This window comes from Lithobates pipiens, unplaced genomic scaffold (assembly GCF_037356315.1).
Source record: "Lithobates pipiens isolate NorthernLeopardFrog02 unplaced genomic scaffold, aLitPip1_a1.2 Scaffold_8, whole genome shotgun sequence".
Classification (NCBI taxonomy): domain Eukaryota; kingdom Metazoa; phylum Chordata; class Amphibia; order Anura; family Ranidae; genus Lithobates; species Lithobates pipiens.
This window is the reverse complement of record NW_027507903.1, coordinates 39,457,922-39,482,425: the sequence shown is the minus strand read 5'-3', so window position 1 is coordinate 39,482,425 and position 24,504 is coordinate 39,457,922. Positions and strand designations below refer to the sequence as shown.

Sequence of the window (24,504 nt, the reverse complement as noted above, 5' to 3'; positions counted from 1 at the left end):
GTTGGCATGGGGTTCCCCTTAAAGTCCATATGGATGGAGGCGGACCCCCAGGCTGATTTTTTCTGAATCTTTCATTGCCATTATTCTTTTGTTTACATTACAGCTGCCAGTGGGGAAACCTGCTGACAGCCTGACAGCTGATGACTCGATAATTTTTCTTTTCAAAAGATTTTATTAGAATTTTACACAATACAGAAAATATATCATACAAGGAATGTTTGAACATAGGCGAAAGTACAGAAACCATACAACTTAAGCGGGCAAGGCCGTGATTGTCGACAGAAGATCACCCATACATTCCACATTTCTGTTGGGAATTCGTAACTTGCGTCCCATCGATGGATGCATCGGCGAGCATTTATTCTCTAGAGTGCCAAAAAAGATGGGGCTAGCTGGGGGTGATACATAGGGTCTCCAGTGGATAGATCATTTTTTAACATTAAAGGTCTATATATAGTAGGATTCCTATGAGAAGCTTGTTAGTAGTATGTGTTATAGTGCTGTTGGAACAAAATGCTTCTCTTAGGCACTGGATGAAAAATTGAAAGGCCGTAGTGGGATCAATAAGTTTGACTAATGATAAATGTCCTCTAGACCAGTATGAATTAACGTCTAAAGCGAAAGAAGGGAGGGTGGGTCGAATCATAGGTGAGTGGGGGAAAGATAGGGTAAGGATGGGGTTTGTTAGGTTCTCCTCGTCTGCTCCATCCCCCAAGTGCTCCCTATTGTAAGAGCTGTTTATATTCCGAAGTAGAGATGAAATGAGACCAACATGCCCAGGTTGTGGCAAATTTGGCGGGTCTATCGTGAGCTTGATGGATTAGGTCTTACATTTCCGCCGTTTTGCCGATACGTCGCAGCCACTCCATTATGGTTGGTGGATCGGAAGAGCGCCATTTGGCAGGGATGCACATTTTGGCTGCATTAGAGTCGATCATTTTTTGATCCGAATTTGAATTGTTCCAAAAATTTGGAATTCGTTAGAAAATGGATAAAAGAAACAAATCTAGACGAATTCCGCAGAAAATCAAGGAAACAAGGAAACAAAATGAGTAACGTTATGAATCTATCCAAAATTAAACTAAACCAATTTTTCCATTTTGCACATGTCTAATGGTCCACCTTAAATACAGTTGGAACATGTAACATGTTTCAAAGGTGAACTTAGCCTTTAATACAGTGTTAGTAACTGCAGCGTGGCTTTATGAGTTGGTAAAATCACGTTCAGTGTAAAGACAATTCTCTCTGTAAGTAACTTTTAAAAAGTACTCAACAGGAGGAGGAGGAAGAATGAGCACACAAGAGTGCTTTCTGAGTCCAAGTCTTTGTCTCTAGACATTACTTAATTAGATACCATTGTAGGCAACCAGAATCCTCTGAATCAAGACATTTTTATCCAACAATCTTACCCAGACATTGAATTGAAAAAAAACAGAGAGACCACATACAGCTACACAATATGAATCTGTTCTTCCCCTCCCTATTAGAATGTCTAATCATGTTCCCTATTCAAAGCAAGTAAATGAAGATGAAAGTTTAGTGTTAAAAAGGAAAAAAACATATATATGCGTGGGAGCGTCTGTAGATTACTTGGGCATTTGAATTTTTTATAGGAAGGTCATTGTCTTTTTACACTTTAAAAGACAGGAAAAACATCTGTACTGCGCTTGTCTGAAGCAAAAGTGCATTGGATTCAACTCCTGTGTCTTATTAACCACGTAAGGACCGGAAGGATTTACCCCCTTAATGACCAGGCCTTTTTTTGCGATACGGCACTGCGTCGCTTTAACGGACAATTGCGCCACTGCACACAAACAAAATTGACATCCCTTTTTCCCCTCAAATAGAGCTTTCTTTTGGTGGTATTTTATCAACCTCTGCGTTTTTTATTTTTTACACTATAAACAAAAAAAGAGTGCCAATTTAGAAAAAAAAACAATATTTTTAACTTTTAGCTATAATAAATATAAAAAAAAATGTAAAAAACAAAATGTCTTCATCAGTTTAGGCCAATATGTATTCTTCTACATCTGTTTGGTAAAAAAAAATGCAATAAGGTTACGGTATATTGATTAGTTTGCGCAAAAGTTACAGCGTCTACAAAATAGGGAATAGATTTATGGCATTTTGATCATTTTTTTTTTACTAGTAATGGCGGCGATCTGCGATTTTTAGAGGGATTGCGACGTTGCAGCAGACAGATTGGACACTTTTGACACTTTTTTGGGAGCATTGACATTTATACAGTGATCAGTGCTATAAAAATGTACTGATTACTGATTAAATTTCACTGGCAGGGTTAACCACTAGGGGGCGATGAAGGGGTTAACAGTGTTCCCCCTTAATGTGTGTGTTTCTAACTGTGGGGCGATGGGACTGACTGGAGTAGGAGACAAATCGCTGTTCCTAATTACTTGTCTCTCCCCCCTGCCAGATTGGGCATTTGTGTGTTTACAGATCCCCATTCTGGCTCTCATGCCTGCGATCGTGGGGGGGGGGGGGGGGGGGGGGGGGGGCGGTAGACATTGTGGCTGATGGCCACACGCATCAAGACCCCCACCATGCAGTGGGGTGGCGCGTGCGCCTGCTATGATTCTTAAAGGAGCCGTCGTACAGGTACAGCGATATTTGGGAACGAGCAGACTTGCCGCCGTATAATGGCGGCGGCTGGTCGGTAAGTGGTTAAAAAAGTAAAATGTTGCTAAACCCACAACAGTAAAATCAGTCTGTATATGCAGTAAAGCATGCTTGTTATACTCACTGTAAAACCTAAGGGGTTAAACCTCCACATTGTGTAAAAAGGCTGTTTGATCCTGTCCTCTCTGATCCTCCCCTTCTTCCACAATCCATAATCCATCTGCTGGTAGGGAGTACAAGGCATGTGAAACTGCAAATCCAATTCACTGAGTGATATTTGAAATGTGGATGAGCCCTGGAGAAGGGCCCGGGCTGGGTTATAAACCTCAGGCTTAGACTGACCCACTGTAATAAGTGGTCTACAGGAGCTGATAAGCTGTTTTTTTCAGCTTTTGGTGGAGGCACTGTGGTACAAGGTGATGGATGGTGGACATTGACACTAAGCCCTTGTACACACGGTCAGGCATTCCAACTTAAAATGTCCGATCAGACCGCGTTGTCGGATAATCCGACCGTGTGTGGGCTCCATCTTTTCCGTCGGAATGTCCGACCAACAAAGTTTGAGAGCTGGATATAACATTTTCCAACAAGATGATCTGATCGGACTTTGTCCGATCGTGTGCAGAGAATTCCGATCGGACAAAGTGCCACGCATGCTCAGATCAAATTCCTAGACCAAAGCTATTGGCTACTAGCCTGAACGTAGTCCCATCGTAACGAACGAACGTCATCGGATTTTCCGACAACTTTGTCCGGCAGTGTGTATGCAACACCAGTTTCGGACAAAATCCGTTGGAAAAAATCAGATGGATTTTTTGGTCGGAATGTCCGACCGTGTGTACAAGGGCTAAGAAGTTCAGACCTATTGTCACAATTTGTGCGGATTCACCTATGGACACCTATTTCTTATTATTTTATTTTTAGTATGAGTATTTACTCAATTCTATCTAATTTTTATTTGTTGTTCACTGTGATTGTGTTACGCAGAATTGTTGCTTAGTCTTTTTATTGAAAGGTAATTTATAGAGCAGTTTTTGATGCTGATACAACGGAGCCTTGAGGACATGTTCAGTTTGGTGTATAGTGCTAGACAGTTTTTTTTTTTCTTGGGAGGATGAAAGTGGTGAGCACAGGGCCAATCAGCACTGTCCAGACAGAGGGTCAGGGGTCCTGCATAGGACAATCAGAGCAGAATGAAAACTATTGCATTTCCATGTTCTGTGTACTGTGGGAGACCAGATATAATGAATGTAGGCTAATGGGTTTAGTAACATTGTAAAGCTAAAGTCTAGTCGCAAAAAAAAAAATATTCCTACAGCTTTAAGCTGGCCATAGATGAGTTTTTTTTCATTTAACCAGGAGGTTGAACAAAAAAAAAACAGAGCCCCCCCCCCCCCACAATGTCATTGTATTTTGATGGTGAGGAGATGTTCCTGCCATTAGAATACACTAGTCAATGCTGCCAGCTATAACCTACGAGGCCGATTGAGTGAAAATTTTTCAACAGGGTGGTTGAAGAGAAGTCGATTGGTAGGTCAAGTTCTTTTCAACCACAATGCCCATATATGGATTGAAATTTGTCGGGTCCCTGCTGAACCATGTATGGCGGGCAGCTGGGTCCTACCCTGTTTCCCCCGAAAATAAGACCTAGCGTGATTGTCGGTGATGGCTGCAATATAAGCCGTATCCCCCAAATAAGCCCTAATTAAAGTCCTTGTAGGTCTTATTTTCAGGGTAGGGCTTATTTTCAGGGAAACAGGGAAGGGGTTATTTGGGGAGTATGGCTAATATGCAGCCATCACCGACAATCACGCTAGGTCTTATTTTCGGGGAAACAGGGTAGTGAAATCCACACTGCAGGGATACCCGTCTTCTTCCTGTAGTGATCACCCTCTAAAGGGCCTGCTGATTTTGTGTCCTTTTTGCACACTAGTGTAGTAGCAGCCAAGCACACAGTAACAGTCACTCTTTTGGCTCAATAAACAGTCCAGGGCAGGGGGTCTCAAACTGGCGGCCCTCCAGCTGTTGCAAAACTACAAGTCTCATGAGGCATTGCAAGGCTGACAGTTACAAGCATGACTCCCACAGGCAGAGGCATGATGGGATTTGTAGTTTCGCAACAGCTGGAGGGCCGCCAGTTTGAGACCCCTGGTCTAGGGGTATCTTTTTGATGTTTTATTGTAGGTTGAACTTGGGTAGGGTGCAGACAGGCTGTGGGATACTCAAGTAACACTGGGTTTGATCTACTAAAACTGGAGAGTGCAAAATTTGTTGCAGTTGTGCATGGTAGCCAATCAGCTTCTATCATCAGCTTGTTCAATTAAGCTTTAACAAATAAAAGTGGAAGCTGATTGGTTTCAATGCAGACCTGCACTAGATTTTGCACTCACCAGTTTTAGTATAACAGCCCCACTATGTAAAAACACAAGGACACTTGTCACATTCTGAAAACTTCTTAGTACCATCCCTCCAGCAGCAACTAAGAGACAGAGCGACAAAGAGGCACCGTAGGAAATGTTGCACTTTAAGCAAGCTCTGTCGCTGAGACACAAGGGATAGAAACACCATTAGACATGTGCGATTAGTTTTGCATGAAACGAAAATTTGTGCGAATTTCCGGAAATTCGTACATTTGTACAAATCCGAAATACAAATTTTTATGCATACGTATTCTGAACGAATTACGAAATTTTGTTTACGAATTTTCGGATCCAAATTCATAACGAAAATTCGTAATTAACGAAAAGTTAACAAACCTAAAAGTTAAAAACCCCAGGAAGTCAGCACAGGGATGGTGGGAATCCTATGGTAATTTCTATGCTTACGAATTTCATACGAAATTTCGTTAACGAATTTTGGAATTTTGGATCCAAATTAACAGAAACATGACTGGTGTTTTGTTCACCAATCAGAGGAAGTCAGCACAGCACAGCACAGGGATGGTGGGAACCCCTCATAATGATAAATTCATCATAACAAACTTTCGTTATTTTTATGAAAATCTTATGAAACTAAAGGTTAAAAACCCAGGAATTCAGCACAGCACGGGGATGGTGGGAACTCCTCATAATGATAAATTCATCATAACAAACTTTCGTTATTTTTACGAAAATCTTATGAAACTAAAGGTTATAAACCCAGGAATTCAGCACAGCACGGGGATGGTGGGAACCCCTCATAATGATAAATTCATCATAACAAACTTTCTTTATTTTTACGAAAAGTTAACAAAACTAAATTTTAAAAACCCAGGAATTCAGCACAGCACAGCAATGGTGGGAACCCATCATAATGGGCACAGCGGGTGTAAACTCAGATCCGGGAACTCAGCACAGGGGTGGTGGGAATCCCTCATAATGGACACACAGCAGGTGTACAGACCTGGGAACTCAGCACAGGGATGGTGGGAACCCGATGGGAATTTCTATGCTTATGAATTTCATACAAAATACGAAATTTCGAATCCAAATAAACAGAAACAGGACTGGTGTTTTGTTCACCAAACAGAGGAAGTCAGCACAGCACAAGGATGGTGGGAACCCCTCATAATGATAAATTCATCCTAACGAACATTCGGAATTGTTACGAAAAGTTAACAAACCTAAAAGTTAAAAAACCCAGGAATGGTGGGAGCCCCTCATAATGATAAATTTATCATAACAAACTTTCGTTATTTAACAAAAAGTTTACAACTCTAACGAAAATTTGCATTTCGTACGAATCCAAGTTGAATTTTGTACACAAATTATGAAATACGATTTTTTTTTGTACGGAACGAAACGGAACAAATTTTTTGACAGCGCCCATGTCTAAACAGCATACAGTCACTAGGAGCCTACACGTAGGTCTGTACTCACGAATGTGACTGGATACTTGGATGCCTCCTTCCAATATCAGCCAGACATTTCTCCTGTGATATTTCCATTCCAGATAGCCTCAGTCAGTTCCAGCAAAGTTCAGGAAGATAGTCCCCCCAGCTCTAAAACACCTGAGACCCCGACAAACAAGTGTAGAAGCACAGCTGGACTGCCCAGATGGACAGCAGCTCTTAAGACTGGGAACTTCTCCTCCTGGACAAAATTGTTCCTTTAAGAAATTTTAATTCTGGGTTGCCGAAGATACTTTTTTGCTCCCAAAATACTATTTCAATTTTTTTAATGAAAGTAAGCTGGTTCTGCCGAAATGTATTCATTACATTTATTTGTTCCCACTGCAATTTAACAGTCACTCTCTCCAGTGCCCTCTATTTAACAGAAGAGCACTTTTTGTAGAAGTCTGAATGGCACTGAAGGAGTACAGATATTTAATATCAGGGAAGAAAACAGTGCTCTACAACAAATGTAATGACATTAAGTCCAATACATAAGTGTTTTGCTGCTCCCAAACCTTGAATTAATTAGTACATTCTGCTGTGAAAACACTGTGTAATTCTGTTTCCTGTTTGAATGGAATTATACTTTGAAGTACTCTACATAAAAAATAAAAGAGAGTCTTAACAAAAATAAAATACTTCCATTGGAGTACAGAAATTACAAGGAGTAGCAGCATATACTGTGTGTTAACCAATTATAAGCATGGGCTTGCGGCATGTACAAATAAGTAATAAAAATTGAAAACGTCCTCATCTAATTAGTATGATTGCACTGTAGAGGTTTTTTTTGGGGGGGGATTCTTTTAAAATTAGGTATTTTTTCAGCAAGATTTTTAGCAGATTCAGATAATCCCCCCACCCGCAGACCCCCCACAACCACCAGACCAGGGTTGTGGGGAAGAGGCCCTTGTCCTGATCAACATGGGAACATGGTGCTTTGCCAGGGAGTCCCCTGTTGTATGCATAAGGGATGGTATGGTTCAGGAGGAAAGGAGCTTGCTCGCTCACCCACCCCCATTCCTGGCAAGCCAGACTGACTTCCTGAATAAGGATCTGTTGTGGGTTTTTGGAAAAAACACATTCTTTTTTTCTTATTCTTTGCATGTGGTTCCCCTTTACAATCTATACTGGATCATCATCAATGATAAGGGGTATGGTAAGTATTTTTAGGGAGAACCACATATAAAAAATGTTTTCTTTTGTGACACACCCCAATAACATTTATACCAGATCCTCATCTAGGATAAGGATCTGGTATAGATGAAGGGGGGATGCCTTCATCTATACATTGTACAGATATACCACTCCACAGGCAGGTTCAGGGGAATCCCCCAAGCATGTTTTTTTATGGACCCATTCACATATCATGATTTGGGATTGCAGCACAATGCCCTGCATGAGCTTGGGTCACATTATCCTCAATGGCTTCCCAAACATGTGGTTCTGCCGCAATTGTCATGCTCAGGATCGCACGGCAACCACAGCAAACCAAACCTTCACAAATCGTGTGAAGCTTGTCTCCCAAAAAGGAGCAGGAGCCTCCTTTGGGGCCACAAATGCGCATAGGGCAGCCTATTCAGTCCCTGTTCACACAATTTTCACACAATTTTGCATGTTGCATTGGCCAGCCAATTCACTTGAATGGGCAGCCCTATGTGTGTTTGTTGCCCGAAAAGAAGCTTCTGCTCGTTTTTGAATGACAAGCTTCATACAATTTGTGAAGGCGCGGTTTGCTGTTGTGTCGCTTGACAATGGTATTACAATTGCATGGCATTTGTTGTGCCATTGAAGCATAATGGCACCCAAACGCGCACTGTGCTGGGATTGTCACACGAGACGTGAACGGGGCTTCAAGTAAATAGACTGCTCTATGCGACACACAAAAACGCGTTAAAACTGTGATGTCAAAATCATGTAGCGGGAGTACTCGTTCCCGCTATGTGATGATGTGAACAAGGCCTTAAAGAATTTAGCATTTTTAATGTTGCCCTTTCAGCAATATTATAATTGCTACTTCCTTTCAAAAATAATTTTTTATACAGTCTGTTTGATTTAGTACATGTTCCTCGGGGCAGTGCCCAGACCCCCATGCCGCTTGATTGACCGTAACTTTTTGAAATAGCCTACAAAATGGCTATTACCGTTTTATAACATTCAGCTTCCATTAACTTCAATCAGGTTTGGATTTGACACTTGGACTTCCACTGACTTCAATTGGGTTGGTACTCGAACTTCAGTAATGTTCACAGAAGCTACCTCGAAACAAAACCCAGCTGCGATCAGCTCATCACTATGTGTGACTAAAGTTTTACTGCAAAATAAAGATTTTCTATAAATAGTTAGAAAACATATAAAATATAGATTTAAAATGATGTAAACTTATAAAAAAATATACAATTGGCCAAAAACCATTAAAGTTTAAAGATTAAAGAACTTATTTTGTAATGCTAATAATAGTAATAAAATTGCAGGGTGGCTTCATTATCAAATTCGTGTCTTAAGTAAGCAATAAAATTCAGTTGGTTTTGGTATATCTATTCAAATGAAGTCCTCATAATCTAATTGTTCTATAATTAGCCATAATTTATGACTATTAAAGCTTGTTACATGCTATTTAACCTCATTGTTGGTTGCTATGTTTTCAGTTACAGCGTTTTTCAAGAGATGACTTTGTCCTCATTTTTCTGTGTACTAAATTAATAGAGTTTTCCTTGTGGCTTTATATTGAATAGTATTTAGTTTTAGCTTATACACATGTGAGGCTTTAGGGCTGGTCCACATCACACAGAGCACATTATTTTGTGCTTAATAATCATGCTCTAGTGTGTGTGTGTTTTTTATAGTTATAGTTTGTCGCAACATGCAGTGCAAAAATGCACCGTATCCTATTTTTTTGCAGTGCACACCAATGCTGCATGTTGGTGTGAGCCAAAGCCATAGGTCATAGGACTTACGCTGTTAGGTTTACTCTAGTGTGCATGGTAAAATGCAGCGATTTACCATGTGGACTAATGACAGTGCCAGTTATTTTCAATGCATATTAGTGGTGACCTGCATTGCAGATCACAGTGTAAAGGGCCTAGTTTTAATAATGGTTCCCCAAGCTGGCCCAAGTCCTGCCCTGCTTCTTCTCTATATAGGATTTGCACATACCAGAAGGCCTCCCATTCTGTCTCAGATACTCTGGGCTGGAGGCTCACCTTGTCATCATATTCACATTTCCGATCCCAAGGCCCACACTTGAAGTAACACATTTTCACATAGAAATGCCTTTTCCAAATATTTAGAACAATTTGCATAGCAACTTTACTCCATTATTCCTCTTCTAGTTCTCAGTGTACAACACGACAGTTACACATCTCAGTTCTGTCTCTGATAAAGTGCCAATAGCATGGACCTGAATCCTTATAGTCTAGCCATCTTCCCTTTTATCGTTTTCATGAGTATCCCAGCACTCCAGCAGTGGGTTCTCACAAAAAAGTATCTCTGGACTCAGGCCCCGAAGGCCTACTACTCTTCAGGCCACAGCCCTACATGATGCAAGTCAGGGGTGGCCAATTTCCATCCACCTTTCAACCAGGATCTGGATCTGAACCCAAGACCTCTATTGAGTCTAGCAATGGCTCTTCTTACTATGCCACCTGAATTGTTGAACAGCTCCCTCCCTGAACCCTTGGAAAACCTTACCTTATATCTTGTTTCTCCTTAACCTTGAACTCTGTGTTCCTCCCATGAATTTCATATTTAAGCCTTGGAATTGGATGTCTTGGAATTTCCTGTTTGCTAAATTATTGTGATCTGCTCCAGCTAATATCTTGCCCCATGCATACCTGCTGCTGTCCTTACCCTCGCTACCACTTATTGACCTTTGACTTATTCTTGACTATGCTTCTACTTGGTTCCATCCTGCTACCACTCATTACTAACCTTTGGCTTGTTCATCGAGTACACGTCTGCTTGATCCCAACCTGCTACATCTGCTACAAAGCCCTTGCTTGCTCACCTCCTGGTGGGGTGATCCTGAGGACCACAACCTGGCAAAAGCATGCTATGGAATCCATCTCCACCATCAGGAGCTCTGGTGAAAACTGGTAAGAGCTGAGACCCCACCCCTCAGATGAGACCCGCCAGGGAGATTTGCTTGTGTATTTTGCGGTTTACTGTGTTAACCTTTCTACTGTTATAGCTACTGGCCTCCGAGGCTTACCCCAGACCATGACACCAGGACTCCTCCCACATCACAATATAAAAGGGCCATAACCCCACTCACTAGCACCACAAGGGAAGAGGAGTGATAGTGTGAACAAGCCTTCATTGTGTTGTTCTTATGTTGAGACAGCATTGGGCATGGCTGCCCAATGAAGCAAATGTAAGGGGGGCTTCTGATTGGATGTGTGTTGTCACAAAGAGGTACAAGCTCCTGCCCGACTTCTTCTTGATAAAACAACAACCTACCTGCTTGTAGCAATCTACCTCTGCCATATTGTGCCTGATTCCTTGCCAGAGACTTTCCCAAGACATCTCCAGCCATTAGCCTTTATATTCAAAGAAAGGAATGTCCACTTGAATGTCCACACAAAAGATATAGTTTCCACACTTTACTGGTGTACTTCATAAGATGGCATTGACACATCACATCACATAGACATAATACCCAGGTTCATCAATCACACATATGGTGAATACATCATAGCAGTCATTATGTGAAAGCAATACATTACATGACACTCTTAAGCCATCTTCACCTTTCCACAGCCTCTCTCCTTCTCAGGGTCATTAGTTCTCACTCAGAGGTCCGATTTGCCATTGGCTCTATGTATCCAGCTTAAGGCTCCCTGCTTGTTGTTCCAGAGACAGAATCACTTTAGCTGCACCTCTAGCTTCTGTACACTTCTACCAGGTCCTCCAGGATGATAGAACTCACTGCAGGGAACCCTTGGTCTGGCCTGAAAGGAGATAGGGAAATTAACAATTTTTGCATTAGAACATGCACCTATTCATGAAAGGGGTGGGGATGTTGATTGTCTCTTATTAAATGTAAGACCAAATGAATCTTTAGCTTACAAACCACCACATTTTCAGGCTTGAATAAGTCCTTGAGTTTTAAATTATATTTATGACATCTTATGTATATATACTCACCTCCACTCCAATGCATAGTTTTTTGATTGTATTATATGTACATTATATATTATAATGTGTGATAGACTCACCCGGGACAGAGGCTTTTGGAGGCGACTGAATGCTAGCCTCTGATAATCATACTGATTATGGGCCCTGGATTTTAAGGTAACAATATTCTTTGTGAGGTGTATACCTGGGGATCCTTGAAGTAATGTTACTTTGGAATTAAGTCTATGTCTCCCCAAGACTGTGGGATCCCTAAGTGCCATATTAAAAAACAGTGACTGCTTCACACTGTGGGGACTCTTAGGGCTGTCTGCTATGATGTGTTTATTGCAAGTATGTCTAGTGTGCCTTCTAAGGCTCTTTCACCCATTGTGATGTGTGCTAATTAACTCTGCTATCGTGTGAAGGAGTTCTGTGTTGACATTTATGATAATGTGTATGGTATAGTCAGTGAGCTAGGAGACGACAAGACTGACCTGAAAGGTCATATCTCTGTCTCACCTAGTCTGGTTAAATGATTAGTTAATTAGCTCATAATAATTAGGTTTCTGGTTACAGTTTGTATTGTCATCCTGGTGTATATAATTGTGTGAGATCTCAAATAAAACAGTTCTTGTTCAAGCTGTGTAACTGAGCTAGTCTAGTCTGGTTCTTAGTTACAATATATGGTCTGATATCTGAAGGTCCAGACTGGAGGAAGCGGTGTGTGGGACATTTCATTATAATATGTATGCATCAAATTTTTTTTATCCCTTATTTTGGTTTAAGACTGATTTACATAGAACCTTAGATATTTTGTAAGGTCCATGTGACGTGGTGGTGTGCCACCATCCTGGGTGGAGTTTGTAGATGACGTACAGACACCCAGTGTTCTTGCCCACCTGCTGGGCACCTGATACTCTATGCCAAAACCCTCTCCACAATTGCTCCAGGCTCAATTCTTAACTCTTCAAGACAGGGATCCTTAATTGGTATCAATTATCAATAGAGTTGGGCGAATAGTTCGGGCTGAGTAAAAGTTTAGCCCGAACACCGGCAACACCCGAATTTGCAGGGAGTTCGGCAGATGTTCACCCTGTCAAACACCCTGCAATGCATTGCGTGCTGCACAGTGCATTCTAAGCCCAGATTGGACAAAGTTTTGATCAATCAGGATGCAGTGAATAGCTGGTTGGAGCAGGCCGGGCTTCTCCACTTACAGCTGATAAAAAAAAACATTGCCAGCAATAGAATAGTGAAAAATGTAAAAAAAAACTCTGCGTGGGGTTCTCCCAAAAATCCATACCAGAGCCTTATCTGAGAACGCAGCCTTGCAGGCCAGGGAAGGGAGAGTGAGCACTCCCTTTCTGAACCATACCAGGCCACATGCCCTCAACATGCCCCCCGACCCCAAAGCACCTTGTCCTCATGTTAATGAGGGACAAGGGTCTGTCCCCACAACTCTGGGCTTTGGTTGTGGAGGTTTGTGGGCAGGGGGCTTATCTGAATCTGGAAGCCCCCAGATCCTGCCCCTCCCCCCTCCATGTTTATGAGTATGAGGTCTCAAAAATAAATAAAACCGGTAGACAGGTTTTTGACAATTCCTTTATTAAAAAAAAAAAAAAAACAGTGTCCCCCGATGTAGATCTGACACCGCCACCACCGTCAGACCTAAAAAAGGAAAAGAAAAAATGCTCCGCCGTCCATGAAGGATGACCGCCTACTGCAGGCTTCACAATTTGACGGTTCTTATATAGGTAAGGGGCAAAGCCACCTAGTGAGGTCACCTGATCGCTCTGCCTCCTTGCGATGTCACCAACCTGTGCCATCATTCCACAGATTTTCAATGGGGTTTAAGTCTGGGCTTTAACTAAGCCATGTAAGGACATTCACGTTTTTCTCCTTCAACCGCTGTGTGGTAATTTTTTCTGTGGGCTTTGGGTCATTGTCATGTTGGAAGGTAAACCTTTTTCCCATTGACAACATTCTGGCAGAGGCCAGCAGATTTTCCTCAAGAACTTGATGGTATTTTGCCCCATCCATTTTTCCTCTATCCTGAAAAGTGATCCAGTACCTACTGAAGAAAAACACCCCCATAACAGGATATTACCACCTCCATGCTTTACTGTAGGTATGGTGTTATTTGGATGGTGAGTGCTATTGGATTTCCACTAGACATATTGTTTGGTGTTGAGACCAAATAATAAAATTTTGGTCTCATCTGACAATAACACCTTTTTCCATGTGGCCTCAGATACTTCAAGGGCTTTGGCAAAGCTCAGTCATGACTGCATGTGGCCTTTCTTGAGGAGTAGCTTTTTTCTTGCAACCCTCCCATACAAGCCATGTATGTGGAGAATTTGTGATATTGTTGTCACATGCACACAATGACTACTTTTTGTCATACATTCCTGCAACTGCTTCAGAGTTGCTGTAGGCCTCTTGGTAGCTTCTCTGACCAGTTTCCTCCTGGCTCTTTCATCCAGTTTGGAGTAATGTTCGGATCCAGGGAGGGTCTGTGTTGTACCAAATACCTTTCATTTCTTAATAATAGACTTCACTGTGCTTCTAGGCATTGGCAAAGCCTTTGAAATGTTTTTGGATCCATCTCCTGACTTGTGCATGCCCACAACTTTATCCCAGAGATCTTTTGACAGTGTCTTGCCACCCATAGTTGATTGTTTGCTGCAGTTGCACATCAGGAACTGAATGCTCCAGGAACACTCTTTTCATGCTGAGTTAATCAAAATGACCACACTTTTTTAGACAGAGCAGTGCACCTGCTATCACTGAATTCTCATACAATTTGTCATGTATGTAAAGCCAAAACTTTATTTTTTGGTTTTGGATAGAGTGGTTAAGGGATAGACCCCTGTCAGATTTTACCCATTTTATGGCATAGTATTGTTATCCTGAGCTGATAACAGGAATCAGCTTTGCTGAAAAAAATGGATTCTAAATAAAGCGGTAATGATCATGGCATATTTCTCTAATGCATTTCCAGTTGCACTGATCTAGATGAACTCTGGCCCTATCAGTGATCTACAAGAGAAGACATCTTGATCACTCAAAGACATAATGTTCCTCCTGGCACCTGTAAAAGCTGTTGGTTTTCAATCTCTTCTCTAGCCTGTTGTGATTGGCTCTCAGTCCGCCCCGTTGACTCCCAATCAGTGGCAGCAGTTGCTAAAAAAATTTGGGGGGGGAAATGCAGCAAACAAATCTCCCCAAGTTCGCAGTCACACCTCCAACGGTCACAGCGTTGCAGTTTCCCTAGCTTCTCCTCCCGACGAACCCTGTCTTTTTTAGATCTGCCTCCTGTCTTAATTGGCTGGGAGGAGAAACCGGAAACTGATAGTCAGGGCCGGATTAACATAGGGGCTATTGGAGCTGCAGCTCCAGGCCCCTTTCTCAAGATAGGCCCATTTGCCCAAAAAAAAATAAAAATAAAAAAAAGGATCAACTTCGAGGATTGTAGCTCGGCGATCAGGAGTCACAGAGGCCCCATATTTGGTGGGTAGGTAGCTAAAGACCCACCCCAGCACTGGTTAAAATATGGGGCTGCTATCATATATGGTTCCGGAGATACAGGTCTCCTTGCACAGCCTGTCAGAAGCTACATACAGAGCGGCAGTATAAATACAAGCTGGAACACTCTGCTGCAGACGGAGAGGATGAACTCACAGTGCTTATAATAATTATTTGTATATTACTTATGATAATTAACCCCTTGCCACCCAGGCCCATTCTGAAACTTCTCTCCTACATTTAAAAATCATAATTTTTTTATGCTAGAAAATTACTCAGAACCCTCAAGCATTATAAATTGTTTTAGCCGACACCCTATGGAATAAAATGGTGATATTTGCAACTTTTTATGTTGGAAAGAAACTGTTTCATTCATAAAAAAAAAACACTAAAGTTATCACGATTTTTTGTTGTGTACTAAGCGATGCTTTACATTTTTTTACAGGTTACATGTTTAGAGTTACAGAGGAGGTCTAGTGCTAGAATTATTGCTCTCGCTCTAATGATCTTGGCGTATGTAACCTGTGTGTATCTGGCTCTGATACTAACCAGTACCTACCCAGGGACTGACTAGTATCTCTCCCCAGCCTGTCCCCACACACCCTCTCACCTGCTGACCTGTGAATGGGGCAATCACTCCCTTAGTGTTATTGTGTTCTGTCAGTGAATACAATGATTAGTGTTGCTAACTATAGCTGGCAGCACTAATTGTTTTGGGGAAAACCTGACAGGCTGGTTGCACTCAAGTCGCTTAATAGGTTGACTTGTGTAAAACCAGCTAGCCCATACATAGATCGACTATGGCTGGTCTCTGCTTAATTGGTGTAATTTCAATCCATGTCTGGCCCGCTTAACCACTACGCAGTCCCTAAACATCCTTTCACAAACCTTTAAATTTTTCTTTCCCAGATTACTTCATCCTCCTCTCCTATATATAGTGCACACTGTCATACTCTCCACACTTCTCTCCTATACATAGTGCCCACTGTCATACTCTCCACACTTCTCTCCTATACATAACGCCCGCTGTCATATCCTACACTCTCCTCACCTGTACATAGTGCCCGCTGTCATACACTTCTCTCCTGTACATAGTGTCCACTGTCGTACCCTTCACACTCCTCTCCTATACAGTGCCCACCGACATACCCTCCATACTCCTCTCCTATACATAGTGCCCACCGCTATACCCTCCATACTCCTCTCCTGTACATACTACTCACTGTCATACTCTCCACACTCCTCTCCTATACATAGTGCCCACTGCCATACCTCCAACACTTCTCTCCTATACATAGTGCCCACTGTCATACCCTCCACTCCTGTACATACTACTATATTTCATACCCTCCATACTCCTCTCCTATACATAGTGCCCACCGTCTTACCCTCCCTCCACACTCCTGTCCTGTAATTACTGCTTACTGTCCTACTCTCCTGTACATAGTGCCCACTGTCATACCCTCCACACTCTTCTCTTATACATAGTGCCCAATTTCATACCCTCTACACTCCTCTGCTGTGCATACTGCCCACTGTCTTACCCTTCACACTCCTCTCCTGTACATAGTGCCTTCTGCCATACCCTCTGCACTCCTCTCATGTACATAGTGCCCACTGTTAGACCCTCCACATTCCTCTCCCTCACCTGCACATACTTCACACTTTTATACCATCCACACTCCTCCCCTATGCCTCTTACCCACAAAAACTGTTCTTTCAAATTATATGTTAAAATTATATGTTAAAATTATATGTTCCTCAATGTTACCAGCTCTAGAATGGGCACTTTTGTCAGTTAAACTAAAGGAAATCTCACAGTCCTCATATTTGTTCTGCCCCATTATTAGTACTTATTTTATTTTGTAATTACTATTGTGATGTATAGAGGAACACGGGGGATGTCAGCTACTCTAAATATAGCACTTGTAAAAAAAAGCGTCCCTAAAATATATTTGAAATGTTGACAACCATGTACTTAGGCACTGCCCAAGGGCCACAGGGTCAGTAGGGGCCCCATGAGAGGCTCCGGTGATAGTAAAGCGGTAGTAAACTTTTCTAACATTACTACTTTTTAGAGGCCCTTGGGGAGGTTATGCCATAATGTACAAGTGTGCCCAGCATATTAGCACATTAGGGTACACTTACCTGTCAGACCTCCAGTGCTGTGCTGTGATCAGTCCGGCGGGGCCTGGGCACTTCCATCTTCACCCGGTCTTCCTTCTGGGTTCTATGCCTTCCGTCATTTGCCTTGGCCAGGCTGCGTTGATGTCATTCCCTCTTTCTCCCATCCCCCCTTTCTCTCTCATCCTCCCTCCCTTACCCCTCACACCTCTTTCATCCCCTTTCTCTCTCTCTCTTGCTCCCTCTCTCTCTTTAATTTAATTTGTTATAACAAAAAATAGTTTGCATTTTTATTTATTTATTGTTTATAAAAGGCCCCATCAAAATCCTCAGCACCAGGCCCACGATGTTCTTAATCTGGCCCTGCTGATAGTGAGTATTGATTCGCTAGTATCACAAGTGGGAGGGTTCGGGGCACAGTGCTCTACGCCCAGAGAACAACCTTTTTAAAGCCAATTAGAGCCTCAGACTCTAATCATGTGCTTGAAAAAAGACAGACCTCATTGAAAGGCATTATTTTCGCGCCCTGCATGCAAACTAGGGGGGGCGACATCCCTGTACCCCTTATGGCCCGGCCGCCACTGCTCCTGATCAGTACTGTATTGCACTTTACCATTAATTTTCTTTTTTAGGCTTTTCGTCTTTTATTCTCAGCTGGTGATCCAGCTGGTAACACATTTTCAGGCTTAGGGTGTCTCCACTCTGGATGAAAGAGCAACAGATATACCCTCGGACATCAGCATTATGAACTTGTGGAATAGATATTCTTAGATACACTAGCAGTTTTAGATTGACTTGAGTAACAAATTAAAGCTGAACCCCAGCTAACACCTTAAGTAACAGTTTTTGGTTTCCTTTTGGGATAAAAGTTTTGAAAAAATGTATAAAAGCTGATCATTGTAAGCACCCCTATCAGTGGTAAATGGTTTATCTCAACCCTCTAGCTGCCACTTTTTCTGTACAGCTTGGTCTGTGTCATGGTCTGGTGGAAGGGCTTGTAGTCCAAAAGTTAGAGCAGTAGAGAGAATCGCAACAGACCATCAGGACAGGACAAATGACATGGGCTCATCCAAAGTGCGGGGTCTAAGTACTAACGAGAACTCCTGATGGTGGAGATGGGTTTCGCTGCATGTTAGTACCAGGTCGTGGTCCTCAGGATCACCCCACCAGGAGGTGAGTAAGCCAGGATCTATTAACAGATATAGCAGGTAGTGATCAAGCAGAAGCGTAGTTAGTAAGTAAGCCAAAGGTCGGTAACAATTGGTAGGAGGTTGGCCATAAGAGGAAGCGTAGTCGAGGAACAAATTAGTAAACGAGTGGTAACGAAGATATGGCCGGTAGCATGAGTGACAAGAGTGAGATATTGGCTGGAGAGAGCACAATAATCTGGTAAAGTAATCTGGAAAGTGCAGAGACATGGCTTCAAACAGGAAATTTGTGGGAGGAGCAAAAGGTTCAAGGCTGAAGAGAAACAAGGTAATAGGCAGGATCATTCAAGGAATTGTCCAGGAAGCTGCCCAACATCCGGAGTAGCTCAGGGAGAATATATACACAGACATAGCAGAGGTCCTGGGTTCACGGTCACATAGTTACATAGTTAGTTACATAGTTAGTCAGGTTGAAAAAAGACACACGTCCATCCAGTTCAACCACAAAAAAAAAATAATAATCATATCATACAATTCCATATACCCAATTCTATACCCACAGCTGATCCAGAGGAAGGCAAAAAAAAAACAGCAGAGCATGATTCAATTTGCTAAAGCAGGGGAAAAAATTCCTTCCTGATCCCCCGAGAGGCAATCGGATTTTCCCCGGATCAACTTTATCTATAAATGTCAGTACCCAGTTATATTATGTACACTTAGGAAATAATCCAGGCCCTTCTTAAAGCAATCTACTGAGCTGGCCAGAACCACCTCTGCAGGGATTCTATTCCACATTTTCACAGCTCTTACTTTGAAGAAACCTTTCCGTATTTGGAGATGAAATCTCTTTTCCTCTAGACATAAAGAGTGTCCCCTTGTCCTCTTTGTTGACTGTAAAGTGAATAACTCGACACCAAGTCCACTATATGGACCCCTTATATATTTGTACACGTCGATCCTGGCAGTCTTTTAATGAACTTGAAAAATACCTAAATTACTGCCAATATCACCAAGTGAAAAGAGCCTAAAAAAAGAAAGCCTAAAAAAGAAAGCTAATGCATCCAGCACATCTAATGCTGTGTACATATGACTGGACTTTCCAGCAGACTAGGCCTGACAGTCTTCCCGACTGACTGTTCAGCGGAGCTCCGACTGACTTTTCGAGCGAACGGACTTGGCCACACACAATCACATCAAAGCCCAACGGATTTGAACGTGATGATGTATGACTGGACTAGAAAAAGGAAGTTCATAGCCAGTAGCCAATACCTGCCCTAGCGTCGGTTTACGTCTGTCGGACTAGCATACAGAAGAACGGATTTATTCACCAGACGCGAGTCCGTCAGAAAGATTTGAAGCATGTTCTAAATCTAAAGTCCGTCTGATTTTTCGACAGCAAAGGTCCGACGAAGCCCACACACGGTCGAATTGTCCAACGGATTCGTTCCGTCAGACCTTTGCTGTCGAAGTCCGGCCGTGTGTACACGGCATAAGAGTTGGTAAGCTGCAATATAGAACATTTTCATTTTTGAGTTTAGTTCCACTTTGAGTAAAGCACTGTTTGTAATAACCATTCTCCATTTCAAGAACAAATTTAACATAAAAAATCTCCATGATTGTGGTAAAAGTTGGTTTTAATTTTCAGAATTGTGGAGATATATAAGACACAAAGGACAGTATGTGAAGAGGTTCTCTGTATGTTGATGTAGGGATTGTAGCAGACATGTACTGTTTGTACTCAGGAACCTTTGTTCATCATAGAAGTAAACTAGGAAGTTATACATCATGTAACCCAGGTTCACATTGAGGGCGGGTTTGAAATTGTGCGCGTTCAGCTGAACTTCCACAATTTCAAACCTGCAATGCACTCCAAATTCGGGGGCGACTTGACAGATATCTGTGCGGATTCCTGCACATATGTCTATCTAAATCGCTTCTGAAATTGCCAAAAGTAGTACAGGAACTACTTTTGGGAATCGGTGCGGCACCTCAAAGTTGCTGGCAATAGCATGTCAAATCACATGTCAAAAAGGCTCGATGTGAACATGGGCGTAAATACATTTTTGGAAGGAAGCTGACTTTTTCTTCAAATAATGGATGAAAGGTTGTTTTGGGTAATTGCTCAACACCATGGTGCATAGAATAGCACATTATTCTAGAAATCGTTTCCATAAAATAAGAAAAATAAAGTCGATTCATACACACAAAAATCAAACTCTACTCCTATTTCCAGGTTACGGTTTACACAATTCCCCAAATTTAGACTTATTCTACTTTGTAAATATGGAAATTGCAGAGCTCGGCATTTCATGTTCTGTTATTTCCTGAATAATTTCCTAATGTTTGAGCAGTAATGTATGTTCTGTGTTCATTTAATTCATTTTTTTTACCTGTGTATTATATATAAATGATAATTAAACAGAGTTCAACATCAGGAACTCAAAATGCAGACCCTCTAAATAGGCAATTTTATGTTTTGGCCCTTTTCATAGTTACGAATTCCTTCGTGACTTCTAATATATTCACAGCTTACAGTAGAGTGTTCCTCACCCCCTTCATCATTGTATGCTGCCCTCCTTCCTGATGGAGGGGTGAAAGCCAATGATCTGTCCTAGGACCTCTTCTATGTACAAGCTGTCCTCAGACAACCTTTGTGCATACCTTGACTCGCATTTATACAGCTCAATAGACTGCGGACAATTTAGCTACAGTTCAACCAAGGTGATATAAGGTCTCTGATAATATGAAACATGGATAATCTTTTCCTGGCCTTTACACAGGATCCATTTCATACTAGACATGTGCAGTTTTTTAGTTCCAAATTAGTTTTTTTAACAAATTTTGACAATTTCGTTAATTTGGAAATATCCAAATGAAAGAAAACCCGTTTAACAAATTTTTCTGAATATTCGTAAATTCGAAAACCCGAAAATTCGAAAATCTGAAATAATAACTAACTAATTATAACTTAACTATTACTAACTATTACATTATAGGTATTGAAATTTCCTTTCAAATTTGGCTGTTAGTGAACGTAACGAATACAGGTTTATCTGAAGTTACAAATGATCCAAAATAACGAATAAATTGATAGCAGCGCAGCCATTGACTCCTGCTGCTGTCTATCAAATTTAATGACGCGGCGCCGGGGGCGGGGCCGAGTCATACATTCGGTGGCTATGGACACTGAATGCTGGACTCGGGAGCAGGCCCGCAAGGTAACCCCCTCGGGAGAGCGCTTCTCCTGGGGGTTATCTGATGCAGGGAGGAGCTGAGAGAGATGCCGAGGGACCCCAGAAGACGAGGTTTGGGGCCACTCTGTGCAAAACGAGCTTCACAGTGGAGGTCAGTATGATATGTTTGTTATTTTAAAGAAAAAATAACCCTTACAATCACTTTAATGTTGCAGATCAAAACGACACAGAAAACATATACACAAAACAGGGATTATAAGTAAACCAAAGGAAAATAACATAATGACTTTTATCAGACAATTAACAGCTACAAAATTGTACCTAAATCTGCAGCATGACAGACAAAAAGAAACGTTTTGTTAGTGGCATAGATATTTTTTTTCCTGGTTGGGTTTAGCCTTGAGCAACCAGAGGAAAAGAAAAAGATGGTACACTCACAGTGCCCCTTGGCAAATTGTGGGTGTGGCAAAACATGCCATGGGTTTAATACTTGAGTTTATTCACTGTGTACACAGTAACCTATGGGACAGCGCTTGTACCCCCCCAAAATAGCTTTAATTACTGTGTCACAAGCAAGAAACCTCAGCACAATCATTTGTTAAAAATTAAACAGCAACTGTTATAAAGTTACATAGTTACATAGTAAGTGAGGTTGAAAAAAGACACAAGCCCATCAAGTCCAACCTATGTGTGTGATTATATGTCAGTATTACATTGTATATCCCTATATGTTGTGGTCGTTCAGATGCTTATCTAATAGTTTTTTTAAACTATTGACGCTCCTCGCTGAGACCACCGTCTGTGGAAGGGAATTCCACATCCTTGCTGCTCTTACAGTAAAGAACCCTCTACGCAGTTTAAGGTTAAACCACTTTTCTTCTAATTTTAATGAATGGGTGTGTGCCTTATTAACCACTTGCCGGCTGCCGCACGCCGATTTACACTGGCAGAATGGAACAGGCAGGCAAAAGGGCATACCTATACATCCCTTTGAAGTTCCCGCCTAGGCTAGCGGGGGCGTGCCCGTGGGTCCTGTGAACTTGATGTTCACCGGCGGCCCGCGAATGCATTGCAAGGTATTTCCCTGTTCTGCCTAGTGACATGAGAGGGAGCTACTGCTCCCTGTCATTGGGAGCAGTGATCTCTGTCATGTTCTAGTGAGCCCACCCCCCCCCCCCCTCCTTTATTAGCTTTGTTGCCCTTCTCTGTACTCGATCTAGTTCTAGTACATCCTTCCTGAGGACTGGTGCCCAGAACTGGATGGCATACTCCAGGTGCGGCTGGACCAGAGTCTTGTAGAGTGGGAGAATTATCATTTTATCTCTGGAGTTGATCCCCCTTTGAATGTATACCAATATTCTGTTTTCTTTGTTAGCAGCAGCTTGGCATTGCATGCCATTTCTGAGCCCATCATCTACTAGGACCCCCAGGCCCTTTTCCATCTTAGATTCCCCCAGAGGTTCTCCCCCAGTGTAAAGATTGCATTCATATTTTTGCCACCCAAATGCATTATTTTACATTTTTCTGCATTAAACCTCTTTTTCAATGTAGTTTCCCACCCTATTAATTTGTTCAGATCTTCTTGTAATTTTTCCACATCCTGCGGAGAAGTTATTACCCTGCTTAGCTTAGTATCATCTGCAAATACAGAGACTGAACTGTTTAGCCCATCCTCCAGGTCGTTTATGAATAAATTAAATAGGATTGGTCCCAGCACAGAACCCTGGGGGACCCCACTACCCACCCCTGACCATTCTGAGTACTCCCCATTTATCACCACCCTCTAAACTCGCCAGTTTTCAGTCCATGTACTCAACATATGGTCCATGCCAACAGTGGACAGTTTAAGGTATTTATTGGCAGAAAAAAAAAAATGTTTTACTATCCAAAGTTAAAACAACAAGGGCACAATATTTATTGGATGAAAATTTGGAAAAACGACCGGAGGTCCGCTTTAACGGAACAAGCTGAAATTAGAAGCTGACTGGCTATCTTGCACAGCTGCACCAGATTCTCAGTGCGCCGGCTTTAGCAACTCTCCCTCAAAGTGCATAGCTCCCAACTGTCCCTGATTTCGAGGGACTGTCCCTCTTTCCTCCTCATTTGCCCCTCATTTTGGCCTGATCTATATAGTTGTATATAAAATGCACTTTTTATCTTTTAAAAAATGTTTCCCAGTGCTAAACCTTTCATCCAATTTATAAATTGCTGCATTTGTAAATGTCAAAAGCCGGTATAAAGGAATAGTAGTGGTATAAAAACACTTGTGGGTTTACTTAATCATTTTTTTTGTAGAATTATCCTTTAAGGGGGTGTGGCAGGGGGTCATATGCCTACATACTTTTGCTAATCGGTATCCCTCATTCCCATCACCAAAAGGTAGGAGGTTTGCTCGGGATTGCGTAATACACAGAGAGCAGGGCTCAGGAATGTGTATTGCATGGAGTGCATGTGGTCAGGAATGCATAATGCACAGAATGCAGGTGTCAGCAGTAAGTAACACACAGAATGCAGGGCTCAGGTATGCACAACACAAAATTAAGCACTCAGGATTGTGTAATACACAGAGTGCAGGGGACAGGAGTGCATAATGCATAGTGTGCAAGGATCAGGAGTAAGTAATGCACAGAGTGCAGGGTCAGGGCACAATGCACATAGGGTGCAGGGGTCACTAGTGCATAACAAATAAATTGTAGGGCGCAGTGGTATGTAACAGACAAAGGGTAGGTGTGAGGAGAGTGCAATGCAAAAACTGCAGGAGTAAGGAGTACATAATGAAAGGAAGTGTCTGAACAAGAAGTTGCATAGCAAGATCCACAGTTTTTTGTTTTTTTTTGTTTTGTTTTTGTGGAAGCTTTAGATTAAAAAAATATTGAAAATTACTTTAGTATGA

The 24,504-nt window shown here is 41.9% G+C and overlaps 1 long non-coding RNA gene across 2 annotated transcripts in view; it reads right to left on the bottom strand.

Annotated features, from left to right (window-relative positions):
- Positions 1–24,504, bottom strand: part of LOC143960071 (uncharacterized) — a 134,852-nt gene that overhangs the window by 17,473 nt on the left and 92,875 nt on the right. The window contains exon 4 of one of the 2 annotated variants that reach the window (XR_013270252.1): positions 11,254–11,454. This is a non-coding gene — a long non-coding RNA (uncharacterized LOC143960071). Of the gene's footprint in view, positions 1–11,105; positions 11,455–24,504 lie in introns of those variants that run through there. The other variant, XR_013270251.1, reaches the window with a different exon arrangement.